At 34.9% G+C, this 14,542-nt stretch overlaps 1 pseudogene; it reads left to right on the top strand.

Moving 5' to 3' along the window:
- The first annotated feature begins 187 nt into the window (after positions 1-187).
- LOC111819598 (MOB kinase activator 1A pseudogene) lies at positions 188-13,793 on the top strand (annotated as a pseudogene).
- Positions 13,794-14,542: the final 749 nt, after the last annotated feature.

Genomic DNA, 14,542 nt, shown 5'->3' with positions numbered 1-14,542 from the left:
AAATTATTTAAAATTATTCCGTGGCCAGGAGCACCTAGATGAGGTCCCCAGACAGCAAAACAATATTTACACGGGAATTAGGAGGATTGAGTGGTCCCAAGACTGTGAAAGAGAGGACTTGGAGGGAAGACATTCTTGGATTTGTGGACTAGGGCCAAAATGGAATATGTTCCATCCCAGGCCCATCATGGACTACACCATGTGGGGCTGGAGTCACCTGATGAACCTCGGCCCTGAAGCTGTGGACAGTGAGAAGAAACCTCTGTTCACAGGTGAGTCACCGTGCTGCTGGGTCTAGAATGAGTCTTTATGGTCCAGAAGATCCGTTCCTGGAAGTCACTCAGGCTGATATTGTTTTCGTCTCCTCCTATTCACCCCATTGATTAGGGAGGCATTCTCTCCCTACAGTTATGAGGATAGCTGAACACATGACACCTACACTGGGCAGATGAGAATGACAGCAGTTTACTAGTCACATATACTCACAGTCTAGGGGAGGAAGATACCACACACAGTGCAGGGCCACACAAGAGCTGCACCTAGGAAGAGAATGAATAATCTGGGGCTATGGGAGGCTGACTATGTCATATCAAGAGGGAGAGGTGACCCCTGGTTCCCAAAGGAGGATGTGGTTGGCTTATTTGGATAATTCCACAGGGTAGCAGGGAACTGAAACCCACTACTCAGGGAAAAGCAGGAACTGTATCTGGTTTCTTGATAAGGAGCATTGTTTAAAAAGGAGACCTTAGTCACAGGAGCAGAGTAGGGAGGATAACTTACAGTTAGACCGTTTGAGGTCCTCTCAATTTTTCCATATGCCAAGGAAGCACATAATATTGAGTCTTAAGTCTTACAACACAAACGTTTACTATAATATTTAGGTTATGGATTTCAATTTGGAGGGCTTCTCTTTAGAGGTACTACAAAAAACTATTCTGGTAAAATTTCCCTCAGGATTATTGTAGTGCAAATTAGAGAGATGACGTCTGACATTTGTTTACTGGTACATAGAGTATTCTCATACTGATCCCCACAATGGGACTTCATATGTAATTTTTAAGAGTGAGACCAAGGAAGGGCAACTTATTGTTATTTAAGACCAAAAATCTAACACACATTGTGTAAGGTGATAGGGATGTATGAATGAATTAAACTAAGTCTTTGACTTTAAAGAAGTCGCATTTCAATGAGAAATACAGACATGTCCAAAAATATTTACAGACCAATAGGACAAGGGTGAAAAGTGGCAATAATTGCTACGGAATCATATAACAAAGAAATCTTACCAAAACAATAGAAGTATCCTTCATAGCAACCATGAATACCGACCCATTCAAAATTCTTTGACAAGAGGTTCACCCATATGTCATATGATTGGCACCAGCGGTTCCCTAAAAATTGAAATTCATAGGACAAATGTAATTACCATCAGATTCTTAAGTTCCGATAATACAAGTCTCCATCACATTTATGTTGTATATTTGTAAATAAGGTGCTTGTACCAGACCTCTCAGTTCTCTAATGAAAATCATACTATTGAGATTGATAGTGAAGGAATTTGCCACAGTATTTCAGGGTTATAAAAAAACTAAACCAAACCACAACATCCACAACATGCTGCCCCATCTTTCTGTCTTCTGGTGTTCTTCAGTAGAAGAACGTTGTAGTTCCTTCAGATATTTCGTGAGAACTGATTCAGAGATGCCTAAGTTAGTTAGAACTGTTGCAAAATAGGAGTGGCGAGGTAAGCACTTTATTCCAAAATGATATAACTTGCAGTAGTGTTGATTCAAATTCTGCAGTCTCAATCGCAGCGATTAAAAAAATAAATAAATGAAGTGACACGTTTTGAGGCAATGAATAAACAAGCCAATAATCAGTTAAATTCTTTTCTCACAATCCCAGTTTTTCCATGGTATATACCAATATAGTCTGGACGTTTGACAGTTGGATTCATGTGAATTTAATCTAGGGAATATTCTGAAAAGTTGCTGTGCTAAGTCTTGACTTGTCCTAGGCTCCATGTGTAAGAATCATCTATTTTATCCAACATCAGAAGGCATGCTACAGCAGTTCCATTTCCTGATTAGAAACATTTCTTCTTTTATTGGCTTTATTTTTCTCATTAGGGACATAGTCTGCTTCACTATTGGACCATTTTCATTAAAAACAATGCTATTTAAAAAGAAAAAAAAAAGTGAATTGGCCTTTCTGACCTTGAGGAATGCAAAATGAGCTAAATCAACTAAAAGTAGGAAGCTGTTTTTTTTCTTTTTTTTAATTTTATCAGCATTCATTATGTAAGTATAGAAATGACAAACCATAAAATGAAATGCTTATTCCCCTTACAAATTAAACTTCCTACAGACTGTTTCAACGTGCTTATTCTTTGCCTCATAAAATGAGTATTTTCAAATTGAATCAGGGAAATCTTTTTATTTTTTCTTCTTACCGACAGATGAAGCCATTTTCCTCTGTTAGTAGAGGTTATAGACTCTGATAACTGACAGTCATAAACCTGTATAACAAAAGTCCTTGCACTATCCTACACGTACTAGACCCAGGTGAGAATAAAGAAACTAAAACGTCGGTAAATCACGTTCTGAATGCAGGTGAGCTGAACATCAGGAATTTGAGACACAGTGTTTATAGAAATAATCCATTGTAGAATCCATAAAAGCATCAGTGCATTTATTATACCCTTGTCACAGATAAAAGCATCTTTAACTATATAAATTGGGAATCTTTAACTACATAGATTGCCCCCTACAAGCTCAGCTAAGTTGTACAGATACATCAGTGTGTTAATATTATGATAAAAAATATAAGAACATTATGGAAATTTTGAGATTATATTAAAGTTCTTCCAGTCTTAAAATTTTTAGCAGTAATATAAGCAATTATTTAGCAATAATGTGACAATCGGTCTATTTAGTAATATATTCTTTCTTTATACTTTATTGTAATTAAAAATATAACACTTAGAAAATTCTCTAAAATTATATTGCTGAGAATTTAATAAATACAAGGCAGTCATCTATGTTAACTTTATAGCCAGAATTTTAAACTGTATTTTAAATTGAACTTTCATATTACCAGATTTTAAGTCTATTGGTTTAAAGCATCAACGGACACATTTTCACAGATTACCTAACTGCTTATGTTTTCTAATACCTTCTGATCACTGCTATAAAGTCAGAGATATATGTTTGAAAATTAGGGGAAAAAAAAAAAAAAAAAACACTTCCCATCTGTCTTTACCAAGATGTCATTGACATGGCCTGTAACAGACTGTAAAATATCTGTGTGGTTTGCACTGGAGTCACTAAAACAGTAGGATTGCTCATAAGTGGTTATAAAACCTATTGCCTTTGAGTGGATTCTGACTCATAGCAGCCCTACAGGACAGAGGACAACTGCCCCACAGGGTTTCCAAGGAGCGGCTAGTGGATTCAAACTTCTGACCTTTTGGTTAGCAGCCGAGCTCTTAACCACTGCATCACCAGGGTTTCCAGCATTAAGAAAGGTATAGCTAAATATGTATCTTGTACGTTCGAGTGTGATGTGATTGTCAAGAAATAGCATGAGAAAGTAACCACAAAACCAAGGATTTTAGGAATATAGAATAGATAATTACAAAGAGTATTACAGATCAGACACAAATTGTAAAGATTTTTTGTTTTGTTTTGTTTTGTTTTTATGAAAAGAAGTGTCAAATATACTCCGTAGGCAACAGGGGACTTCTAGAACTTTATAGCATGGGAATGATCAGTATGTATGATGGATTTAAGAGAGAATACTTTGCATTCAGGACTCATGAGTATACTGAGCAAGCAAAAAAAGAGATGTTGCAAAATTTAACCAGGGAAGTTAAACTAGTAAGAATGTAGATTTGGAATACATTTTCACTGCAGCGTATTTTGGTTAGAAAATGACAGGATGGTAATGGGAGAAACAGCAAAACAAACAAATAAACAAAACAATTATAACACACACACATACACACAAAAACACTACACATCTTTTGGAAAGAAAACTTTGCTACTCTAATAGTGATTTTACAGATGGTGATTTATTAATGGTAACATAAGACTTACTACAAGAAGTAATCTTATAGACCTGATACAATATTTTATACAGAGAAAACGTATATAGATAACTATTAGAGTTAGGCAGTGTGTTTGAATGTTTATGTACTTTATTCTGGTTACTGAGAAACATTTCCAAATTTTACATTGTATGGTTTGACTTACTACACTATTTCTATACATTTCTTAGACTACACATGATATTTAAAAATATTTGTGAGGAATTACTGAAATTGTTATGCAATCTAGATGTTTAAAAATATTTTACCGTGTTCATGCCGAAATGAAAGGATCTGACAACATAAAAGTCATATACCACAGATTATTTTTATTAACTAATTCATTTCATTTCTACATTTCAAAATATATAAATCAGTAAGGGCTTTTGAAAGTTTAAAAAATATTCTTTAAAATTTAAATGTCATACATGTTGGTAAAGTAAGACCAGAGTTGATATGAATGAGATGTGCTGCCTGAAGATCTGCAGAATATTGACCACTGTGAAAAAATGTGATTTAATCAGCTATTAAAATATAATCAACTATTATAATATAAAATATATAATAATTCAGATAATTATGACTCCTTTGTTTCATATATTTTTTGCTTTCCTTTCTTGATTGAGGAAAAAGAGAACAAATAATTTGTTACTTGTTACTTGTTTCCTCAACAGACAAATTTTTTTGAAGAAAAGAATAAATACCTAGAATTAAAAGAACTGTAGATAATATTTATAATTCAGCATTTTACTCTTTTTTTATTTTGGATATTAATTGCACAAAGAAGGACACTTAATGCATTCCACTAAGTGAAAGAGGCCGGTATGAAAAAGCTACACACCATATGATTCCAATATATAACATTCTGGAAAAGACAAAATTACAGAGGCAGAAAAGATCATTGGTTTCCAAGGAAGTAGGGAGTGATGAATAGGTAAAGAATGGGGCATATTAAGGGCAATGAAACTATTCTGCATGACTGTGAGACAACATCATCAGGCCCTGCTTTGTTGTGTCAAATCTGAGCAGTAACATGGCAACTCTGTGTTGGAATCAAATGTGGTCACCGATTTATAGATTGCAGCAGTGAAGAAATCAAAAGACGCATTGCATTGGGCAAATCTGCTGCGAAAAACATCTTTAAAGTGTTGAAAAGCAAAGGTGTCACACCTTGAAGACTAAGGTGAGCCAGACCCAAGCCATGGTGTTTTCAATCGCCTCCTATGTATGTGAAAGCTGGATGATGAATAAGAAAGACTGAAGAAGAATTCACGCCTTTGAATTGTGATGTTGGAAAAGAATATTGAATATACCATGGACTGCCAAAAGAATGAGCAAATCTGTCTCGAAAGAAGTACCAGAACGTTCCTTAGAAGCAAGACTACATCTCACATATTTTGGACATGTTACCAGGAGGGATCAGTCTCTGGAGAAGGACATCATTCTCGGTAAAGTGTAGGGTCAATGAAAAAGAGAAAGACCTTCAATTAGATGGATTGACGCGTGGCTGCAACAACAGTCTTAAGCATAACGATTGTGAGGACGGCTAAGGACCCGTCAGTGTTTCATTCTGTTGTACATAAGGTCGCTGTGAGTCAGAACTGACTCAATGACACCTAACAACAACAGAAGGTCAGTACAAAAAGGGAATTAATATGGATTGCTCCATTTCTATCACGTCCTTCCTATTAGAGCCTGAACATGAGAAGTAGCTTTTATTAGCACGAGAAGTAGCTTGTATCACTTACAAAAATAACCAAACATCATACAACAGAAAAAGTTTCATGGTGAGAAGTACCCCTTGGCTCAAAAGCTGTCCAGTAGTAGATGAAAATTTCTAGGCCTACTTTACTATGTACCACAGACAAAGGACTTAAATGAAACAGTTACATGATATGCTGGTCCTCCCTGACTTCTGACAGCTCTCCCAGTGGATATAAAAAATTCTTCCACACAAGCCCTCCACCTGGCATTACGGGTGAGGGACAAAATGGGAGCCTACCTTCTGCAGGTCTCCCTCTGGACGTGTAGGTGCGTTTAGGTGGATTGTAAACTTATGCTACACAGGCCTCACCTGTACCGTAGCTGAGGAGACAGAAAAATCCCTCCCTCAGCCATTTTATACACCAAGCCTATGTGATCAGTTACATGAAGATTCTTCCTGCCTGAACACCCAAGGAGTGGTATTCAGACACCTTGACTCCTCACCCAAGATTGTAACTCTTTAACCCATAGAAATGTACGACAAAAAGAGCAAATCCTAATGTAAACTATGGATTTTAATTAATAATAAAAAATAATGTGTCTATACCAATTCATTAACTGTAACAAATGTACACAATTAATGCAAGATGCTAATAATAGGAGAACCCGTGTTCAGGGGAGAGGGGTATATTGGAACTCTATTTTCTAGACAATTTATAGGTAAATCTAAATTTGCTCTAAAAATAAACTGTATTAAAACAACAACAACAAAAATCACCAACATAACTTTTAGCTGTTACTATCTCATCATGTGATCAGTACTAAATTAAATGCATTTTACATGAGCAATCTTAATTTACACAATAATTCTGTTAACCTAAAATTAGTATCTTTGCTGTCCGCTTATGCAGAAACTGAAGCACAAAGATTCTAAATAATTCACCTATAATCAAACAAACAGCAAGTGGTGGGTCAAGTTCCAAAATTCATTCATTGTGTTCCTCATAAAACTGCCTACAAAAAGTATATGTACAAACGCTGGCATCAATTCTTAGAAAATTATACCACCACTACTCAGGTCCTTTAACCAAAATCCAGTAAGACCAAGTTTATTTTTCTCATTTCCCTTATCAATGCAATTCATCAACCTAAATATATCTGATATATATTCACATAATTTTCTTTATCTCCTTTATCATCCTAGACTAAGCCGGCATCGTCAGCTAAGAATCTGGGCAGCTGCAATAGCTTCCTAACTTGCTTCTTCAACTCTTGCACAATCCACCTCAACATAGAGGCTAAAGTTACCTTTTCAAAATAAAAATCAGTGTACTTCTCTCCCAGCCATATGGCAGTTTTGATACTGTGAAAGGATATCCGTATTCACAAAATATCCAGATGCCATACAAATGGAAACAAATATAATTTTATATGCATCTGAGAAAGCTGAAAGCGCAGCGGTAGGTGAAATAAAAACTGAAGGGAATGTTTAATCAGAGGCACATTTCAATAATAGGAAGTTTGTGAAATTAGCAGGCACTTGGAAGAATTAATTTTAGTAAACCAAAGATACAAAAACCAAACCCCTAGCCATCGAGTTAATTCCAACTCATAGCAACCATGCAGAACAGAGTAGAACTGCCCCATAGGGTTTCCAAGGAGCATCTGGTGGATTTGAACTGCTAACATTTTGGTTAGCAGCTGAGCTCTTAATGACTGCACCACCAGGGCTCCAATTTAAGTGAAGCAATCAACAAAGTTGTGCCTTCCCTGACATTAGGTAACAGAAATGACTCTCAAAATCGGTAACCATAGGGCATCTATTATTTAAGGCTTAGTTTTAAATTACAATACACAATTACAATATTTAGTAACAACCCAGGTTAATCCCTTTACATCAGATTAAAAGGAAATCAAAATAAAATACATTTAAATAAATACAACTGTTACCAAACATCGACTACGGAGAAGTATAACCTCAATCAAGACTCAAATATTCCTGCAAATTGAAATTCAGCCTAATGTGACTTCACAAACTTCAATAAACCCACAAGACAATAATCAACCATGGCTAAGAGTTTGAAGAAACCACCTATTAGATTTAGACCATGAAAGATTTCCGATTTTGGAGTTGTCTTATATAGAATAGGATGATATTTTTCAGTAAGACTTAATGAAATAAAGATAGCGTTGTTGTTATTAGGTGCCATGAAATCAGTTCCAACTCACAGCGACCTATGTACAACAAAACTAAACACTGCCAGTCCATGCACCATCAATCATTGCTATGTATCAGCCCATTGTTACAGCCACTGTCAATCCATCTCATTGAGGGTCTTCCTCTTTTTTCACTGACCCTCTACTTTACCAAGCATGATGTCCTTCTTCAGGGACTGGCCCTTGCTGGTAACATGTCCAAAGTATGGAAATGAAGTCTTGCTACCCTTGCTTCCAAGGAGCACTCTGGCTTTATTTCTTCCAAGACAGACTTGTTCATTCTTCTGCCAGTCCAGGGTATATTCGATACTCTTCGCCAACACCATAATTCAAAGGCATAAAGTTTTCTTCCATCTTCCTTAGTCATTGTCCAGCTTTTGCAAGCACATGAGGAGAATGAAAATATCATGGCTTGAGTCAGGCACACTTTAATTCTTAAAGTGACGTCTTTGCTTTTTAACGTCTTTGCTTTTGCAGCAGATTTGCCCAACGCAATACATAATTTGATTTCTTGACTGCTACTTCCATGGGCATTGATTGTGGATCCAAGTAAAATGAAATCCTTGACAACATCAATATTTTCTCCATTTATCATGATGTTGCTTATTGGTTCATTTACGAGGATTTTTGTTTTCTTTCTTGAGGTGTAATCCATACTTAAGGCTGTAGTCTTTGACCTTCACCAATAAGTGCTTTAAGTTCTCTTTGCTTTCAGCAGGTAAGGCTGTGTCGTCTGCATATTGCAGGTTATTAATAAGTCTTCCACCAATTCTGGTACAACATTTTTCTTAATATAGTCCAGTTTCTCAGATTATTTGCTCAGCATACAGATTGAATTAGTATGGTGGTGGATACAGCTCTGACGCACACCTTTCCTGGTTTTAAACCATACTATATCTCCTTGCTCTATTAGAATGACTGCCTCTTGGTCTATGTACAGGTTCCTCATGAGCACAATTAAGTGTTCTGGAATTCACATTCTTTGCAATATTATCCATAATTTGTTATGATCTACACAAAAGAATGCATTTGCATAGCCAATAAGACACAGGTAAACATCTTTCTGGTATTCTCTGCTTTCAGCCACGATCCATCTGACATCAGTAATGATACCCCTCGTTCCATGTCCTCTTCTGAATCCAGCTTTAATCTCTGGCAGTAGACGTACTGCTGCAACTGCTTTTGAGCTTTTGAATGATTTTCAGCAAAATTTTTTTTGCTTGTGATATTAGTGATACTATTTGATAATTTCTGCATTCTGTTGGGTCACCTTTCTTTGGAAAGGGCACAACTATGGATCTCTTTTAGTCTGTTTGCCAGGTAGCTGTATTCCAAGTTTCTTGGTATAGATGATTGAGCATTTCCAGCACTGTATCCTTTTATTGAATCATCTCAATTGGTATTCTGTCAATTCCTGGAGCCTTGTTTTCCGCCAATGTTTTCAGTGCAGCTGGAATTCTTGCTTCAATACCATCATTTCTTGATCATATACTACCTCCTGAAATGGTTGACTGTAGACCAGTTCTTTTTGGTACAGTGATTCTGTGTATTCCTTCCATCTGCATTTGATGCTTCCTGTGTTGTTCAATATTTTGCCCACAGAATCCTTCAAAATTGCAGTTCAAAGCTTGAATTTTTTCTTCAGTTCTTTTAGCTTGAGAAATGCTGAACCTGTTCTTTCCTTTTGATTTTCTAACTCCAGGTATTTGCACATTTCATTATAATATTTTACTGGGTCTTCTCGAGTTGCCCTTTGAAATCTTCTGTTCAGCTCTTTTACTTCGTCATTTTTTCCATTTGCTTTTGCTACTCTACATTCAAGGACAAGTTTCAGAGTGTCTTCTGACACCCATTTTGGTCTTTCTTTCTCTCCCATCTTTTAAATGACCTTTGCTTTCTTCATGTATGATGTCTGTGATGTCATCCTACAACTGATCTGGTCTTCAGTCATTATTGCTCAATGTGTCAAATCTATTCTTGAGATAGTCTCCAAATTCAGGTGTGATGTACTTAAGGTCATATTTTGGCTCTCATGGACTTGTTTTAATTTTCCTCAACTTCAGCTTGAACTTGCATATGAGAAATAAAGATAGAACAGGATAATGAGAAACAACATGATATTATCAAAAATGATGAGTCATATTTGATAAGAGAACAAAGTACAAATTTTGGAAACAACAAATAGATTTGTTTCAGTCAAAATTTATAGACGAAGGTCTGCTCTTCTAAATGCTGAATAGTTGGTTTTTGATCAACTACTCCACTGAGAATAACTATTCCAGATTAAAAAAAAAAAAAGTTTGAATAAATGTTTCAGCTATAATTGTAGTAATAAAATGTTGAGTATTAATCTGTGGGAAAAGCAAAGGCAAAAGATAAGCCTGATATTTGAAGTCACTTTCCTCTTGATGCAATTGTCAATTCCATAAACACAAGCAATAGCAACAGCTGAGAGGTGCTTTCTCTAGATCATTACCCCATTGGTACTGTCATGAACATTGAAGTTCAGGGATCATCAAAGAAAAAGGCCCTGTTACAGACTCCAGGCTTTCATCATGGGCCAAAAGTTGACACATTTTAGAAGGTTGAACTGAAAATATATTAGTGATCACTACACCAGCAGGATTCCTTTAATTTACATTAAACCAAACCAAACCCGTTGCCATTAAGGAGATTCTGAATCATGGCAAGCCTATAGGACAGAGTAGAACTCCCATTGGGTTTCCGTGAACCAGCTAATGTAAATACTACTTTGTATTGGATGAACACCTATGAACTAAGTATCTATCTCAAGAATGTAGAAAAAAGAAAAGCAAATTAAACCCAAATTATAAAGTAATAAAATAGAGAATAAATTTAGTAAAATATAATTCAATATAGAGAAACAACAAAACATAATTTGTTCTTTGAAAAACTAACAAAATTTATAATCTCCTTGTAGGGATGATTAAAAGAAAATAAGGCATAAATAATTTTGGTATGAAAACATGGAAAATCACTAAAGTTCCTGAATATATTAAGGAAAAGATGAGAAGTTATCAATAACTTTATGCCAAGTGATTTTAAAAATTTAAATAAAATGAGTAAATACCTGGAAAAAGTAAATAACTAAAAAAAAATGACAAAGGAAGATATTCAAAATATGAATAGTTTTAACTTTATAACAGGAATTAAATCTATTAAACAACAACAACACTTTCATAAAGAAAATGTCATACAGAAATAGCTTTAATACTGATTTATTCCAAACATCTAGGCGAGAAATTACATACAAATAATCTTCTTAGAAAGAAAGGAAAAACACTTTATATCTCTTTTTATGTTGCCAGAATAACTCTGACATCAAAATTGAATAATAACATTACAAGAAAGAAAACTTACAGGCCATTATTTTTTATGATAATAGATACAATAATTTTTAATTATTATAAATAATTAATACATGAAGCATCAAAACAGAATAATTCATAACAACTAAACTGCACTTATTTTATGAATGTATTGTCAGTTTCCCATTTAAAAAGAAATCAATTCTTATTCAAGAAAAGTGTACTACATGTTTTAAAAATATCAATGTTATGAAAATACAGTGACATGAAAGTATGCAATGCTATAGAGTGAGTTTCATGCGGGAGGGAGTGAATGAGAAAGGAGAGAGAGAGAGAGTGCAAATGAAGCAAAATGCTCACATTTGGTGAATTTAAGCAAAGGTTGTATAGATGTTTATTGTACTAATATGTATTGATTTTTTTCCCCAAAATTAAGGATTTGGGACAAAAATTAGTAAATATAATCCAATTTATTAACCCCCCAAAAAAGATTTTATGAGTTAAAGTAATTCAATAATCATTTATACTAATAATAATTTAAAACCTCTTAGTAATCTTCTTATTGGAAATCATTCTCTTAATCTATTAATAAATAGTTAACTACTCTCACACACTGCTGTAGAAATATAATTTGGTGCATAAATTTTAGAAATCTGCTTGTCAGTATCTAGTAAAATTAAATATACTTATCTTGCAATTTTACCACTAATTTTAGACCCTACAGAAATGCATAGTGTCCACACACACATAAACACAAATTATACTTTTTCTTATGCTGTGAAATAAAAGAAACACCACAAAAATAATCCATTCCATTTTTAAAACTTTCAAATTAGGCAAATCTAAACTATAGTGTTTTAAGTCATAGATGTGGTTGTTTGAGGGGATTAGTAAGGGATAGTAGTGGGAAAGAGGGTTGAAGGGGACTTTTGGAATGATGATAATCTCTGTTGAAATGTTTTGGTTACTTGTTTGTATTTGATATACCATATGATTGTGTATGGTTAGTATCCGTGCATTTTCCATTATGTATGTTATAATTTAATTGAATTTTTGTAAATTAAAAACATATATTAAAAGAGAACTAGAAAAATATGGGGTAGATCAAGAAAAATTTACCCTAAATGAAATCTAGAGTATAAATATTAAAACATTTGATAATTTAAAGGGTCAGGACAGATGTTAAACCACCAATTATCATAAGCATAACTGGTTGGAATAGAAATTGGCACACTTTTTTAGAAAAAAAATATTCTTTGACTTAATCTTGCACATGTACTAGGATGTATCTACAATAATTTATAAGATAGCATTGTCTTTAATAGCAAAAATAGAATAAATATTTGTAGAAAGGGATATATTATGTATATATTGATTAAATGAAAAACCATGCACAAATGACAATAAATGAACTTCAGTATCACATATTTATAAGGGTAAATTCCAAAAGATAATGTTATTAAATATGTAGCCCCTTTCACATTTTTGTGCATACTTAAGGGTGAAATTGTAAAACTGAAATTAAAATAAAGAAAACGATGATGGAAAATAAAACAGGATGTATCCTTTTCTGGGAGAGCGAGGAGTAAATAGAGAGTTGGTAATGTTTTATTTTTCAACTTGGATTATACTCTATTATTCTCTGTTTGTGACGTATTGTATGTAGTTTTTGTATGAAGTATTTCATACTGAAACTAGAGGTAAGCTTGTGAGATATAGTTGGTTCTGCACTGGGAGTCAGTTAGGTGGGGTGGTAGGCACAGTGACTGCTACTGTTCAACTCCTGCTCAGAGAAGAGGCCAACAGGGCTTCAAGTGAGTGCTGAAACTCTCTGCCACTGCCCCTCTCTTCCCTTCTGTGGAGAAAGATAATCTTTCTCTTCAGCAGCTGCACTTGTAAAACATTCAAGCAAAGAAGTATATACTGAAGATTCTCATCAGTATGAACTCTTAATACATGTAAAGGCAACTAGGAAGTGGGAATCTGACACAGACTATTACATTGCCAGAGATAGAAGACCTCAGTGAGTGGATTACAGTTCATATTCTGCATTTCTTTAATCAGAATATTACAGAATTCTGCACTGAAACAAGCAGTCCAGCCAGGTGCACGTCCAAAATAAGAATACAATTGGGTACTAATGCTAAAAACCCAATCAAATGTTCTGCTCCAAAATACCTCGACAATTCTTTCGTTATGGATCAGCTTTATGTTAGAACTCTTTTTTCTTCTAAGGTTGGCATTCTGTTTCCCAAAAACTTTATGTCAGTAGCAGAGAATATTCTACAGTGTCTGTCAGGGTTTATGCCCTGATATATCATCAGCACTTTGATTCTGTGATGCAACTGCAAGAAGAGGCCCACCTCCACATTTCCTCTAAACACTCTATTTTCTTTGTCGTTCTTGTTCAGGAACAAAATTTGATTGATAAGTGCCAGTTAGCACCTATTCAGTAATTATTTAATAATCTTCGATCAAAACACAAGTAAACATTTCCTCTAGAACACAGTTACCTTCTCGCTTACTCTTTGGCTATAGCTACCTCATTGCTATTTGTTATAGACTAGTGACACGAACTTTGAGGAAATAAGGTAAAAATACACTCATTATCTGTGTCTACCGGTAAAATTATTCCAAAGGTAGGTTGGAGTAATAGCTTCAAAAGGATAATGTAAGAGCATAAGGAATTCTGAGGTACTATGTGTGACCACTATTCTTATTGTCATGGAATCACACTTGGTTGTACTATTTGATAATTAACCTATAGTTTATAAGTTTGCTTATTTTTCTTTTGCAGAAGGAAATAATTGTCTCTTTCAAATAACAGTAAAAGGGATATTAAGTATTACCACAGGAAGAGCTCAAGATGGCATCTTAGTCAGACAGACCATAAGGTTCCCCTACAACAAAGACTAGAGAAACCAAGTGAAAAGGCCACAGATGACAACCTTGGAACCCTAAGCATCAAGGCTGAAGAATTAGAACAAGCACCAAGTGGAAGGAGAGACTGAAAAATAAAGTGGATGATCATAGGCACCCTGCAAGCTAGCCGGGCACAGCTTGAGACAAAGGAAGCAGCATTACCAGGTGAGAAGCCCAGGAAGGCAGCTCCATGGAATTCACGATAGAATACAGGGATACTGTGTAAACAAACCCAGAATGAAACAAAGTGAGCAGGACATGAACTAGATCTGAAAAGGGAAAG

The sequence above is a fragment of the Trichechus manatus genome, unplaced genomic scaffold (assembly GCF_000243295.1).
Source record: "Trichechus manatus latirostris isolate Lorelei unplaced genomic scaffold, TriManLat1.0 scaffold00013, whole genome shotgun sequence".
In the NCBI taxonomy this organism is placed as follows: domain Eukaryota; kingdom Metazoa; phylum Chordata; class Mammalia; order Sirenia; family Trichechidae; genus Trichechus; species Trichechus manatus.
The sequence above is the reverse complement of the archived record's forward strand: the minus strand, read 5'-3'. Positions and strand labels throughout refer to the sequence as shown.